Here is a 2,801-nt window from a genome sequence, read left to right on the forward strand (position 1 = left end):
GTTCCCTGGAGGGGCCTAGGTATAGATTTATCTCTGGGGAAATACTATAACCTGAACATGTCAGCTTTAAACTTGCTTTGCATAGGCTAATGGATGAAAGGAGTGCACGTTATTTTAGCAAAGGAATTAGAAAATGTACAAGAACATTCTAAGTGAGAAAAAGAAACCACAATGATACACAGTTCCAAATCCCACTTATGAACACATTTTTTCTTACATTTGTGTGCTGGCTAGCCTAGAGTCTTTCAGCAATGTCTCAAAAATGGAGCAAGTAGGAATGTTCAAATGTGCCTCTTCTCGCTCTTCTGTCCTAGGGGCTTGGGAGCACTGTCTATAAACTTTCATTATGTTCCTCAGTTAGTACATTTCTCCTATGTTAAGCAGCTTATTATCCAAGAGTGTTTTATAACTTAGGTACCATTTGACACATTTACTTTTTCATTTTATCGGGGTTTTTTTTGCAGAAACCATGAATAGGCTAATAGTAGCAGAGATAACATAAGGTGTCAAAATTCATTTTCTAAAACACTGGTTTTTCTCCAGTTGTAGGAGCTCCTGGTACCACATCCGCATGGATGGGGTGGGGGGGAAGTAGCAGAGCAGGGAAATACACTAGCAGGAAGAGTACTCTGATACCTGAAAAGGATGTAGGTCATGTAACTTTTACAGAACCTCATACGTCTACCCTTTCTGGTAGAAACTGAACTCACTAGAACCCTGAGCAAGGAGATTTACCAATTTGCACTCATATGTCTACCCTTTCTGGTAGAAACTGAACTCACTAGGACCCTGAGCAAGGAGATGTACCAATTTGTACTCAGACCTTTCCACCTGTCCCTCTGTCTAGCCATATTAATAGTATTGTTAGTGCTTGACTTCCCTTCCTCTGCCAAAGTACTTCTGTACGTCAACACTGATGTGAGCCACCCATCACCTCAAATATCACAGTCATAAAGGTAGTGGGGCAAAAGTAATTGTCAAATACCACTGTGTGGAGTTTGCATGAGAGGCACCAATATATGTCAATGTGCTGCTTCTACTAAGACTGTGCTCTAAAGTCTTCTTATGATATTGCTCATTCTATACGTGGTTGAATGCCCTTCCTTTGTACTTCTGCAGCTATCATGGAGTCTCCTGTTCTTTAACTTTGGAAAGGAAGCAAAGGATACATTTCTCACTTTCTGTCCTTAACAGTTAAGAAATGAGTTATGAATATACATATGTGTTGGGTCTTCAGGGTAACACAGGGTGGGTGTCTTTGTTACGTCCTTTCTTTATCCAACTGAGCCTGTGAGCAGACTGATTTTAATATTAAGGGCTTAATTTCATAGCACAGCCAGAGCCAAAATTTCTCTAGATCATATTCTCTTTGTTGTATTTCTCTTTTCTTTTTTCTTTGCTAGTGATCTTTTTCTTTTAAAAAGATTGCAGTTTGAACTGGAAAGCTGAATTGGCTCAGTACAAGGCCCGGTGGAATAAGAGAAGTAGAGCGGCAGAGGGAAGCCTAAAATGCGCCATCCTCCTTTCGGTGCTTTCAGGAAGTTAGACTGTGTGAACTCACTACAAACAGTTAAGCAGCTCCAGGCTGTCGCAGGTTATCATCCCGTCATCCTCCCGGTCATCCGTTCTTATCCTCTCTCCTCTGCTGATACTGACCAAGCTGGTTTTTCTGGTTCTGGCAGCTGAAGTGGAAAACTATGCACTGCTTTACACATCAATTTTTCTACCGGTTCTGTCCCCGGTATCTCCCTGCGAGCCAGTGCAGAGGAGGATGGGACCGCAGCAGTGACAACCTCAATGAAATTGCCGTGGCAGTGCGGTCTGAGGCAGCTGAGGCACCTTGATGAGGAAGGGGCGGGGAGGGACACGGCCAGAAATGCTTTAAAAAGTCACTTCTAGCTGAAATCAAACGCGGCCTCAAGAGACCGGCCCGCGGCGGCTGAGGCAGCGCCGGCTCAACAAGGGAGCGCAGCGATACCCTCTGCCGGCTGCGGCGGAGAGGGTTTCCCACAAACGCCGTCCCGCCGAAAGCGCTGTTTGCCACGGCATTCTCCTCGTCTCTGTACCGCAGGTAAAAATGTCTTCTGTACCTGGTTACTTGCACTGCGAGGTTTACGTATCTCCAAGCGTTGAACTTCGTGACTTCAGCCCAAAGCCTGGATGCTACCGGAAATGAATTAACGGAAATACGGTGCTAGAGGCTTCGTAATTCTCTGCAAAGCCTGCGAATTTCAAACTACTGCCCCGGTCCAAAGTGAATTTAACGCGTGGATGAGGAGGGTGAAGCAAAGTCTGATCTAGAGGACGCGGACCACCTCACGCCCAACTGCGGCACTCGCCGAGGATGGGAAAACCCTGTAACCCGGCCGGGGGCTGCGAGGAGCCGAAGGGCAAACGCAGGGCGCAGCCGCGCCGCGGCCTGCCTCGCCTCGCCTCGCGTCAGCGGCGGCAGCGCCCGCTCTCCCGCCCGCCACCGCCGGCGGCCGCGGGCCGGCAGTAAGCGGCGGCCGCCACCAGCGGCCGAGATGGCCGCGACGGCCGCGCTACGGCTGGCGTGACGTGCCGTGACGTTGCGTGACGCAGCTCGCGGCTCTGGCGGGCGGCCTCCCCGCCGCGCACGCGACGATGACGCCCCGGGCTGGCCGCAGCGCCCATTGGCTGCCTCCCGCGATCACCTGAGGGTCCCGTTCCCTCAGCAGCTCTCCAGCGGATTGGCTCGCCGCGTCGGGCCGGGCCGCCAGGCGGGAGGCCCCCCCGGCCGCCGGCGCGAGGCGGTTGGCGGAGGAAGCCGCCGCTCTCCC

The sequence above is a fragment of the Haliaeetus albicilla genome, chromosome Z (genome assembly GCF_947461875.1).
Source record: "Haliaeetus albicilla chromosome Z, bHalAlb1.1, whole genome shotgun sequence".
In the NCBI taxonomy this organism is placed as follows: Eukaryota; Metazoa; Chordata; class Aves; order Accipitriformes; family Accipitridae; genus Haliaeetus; species Haliaeetus albicilla.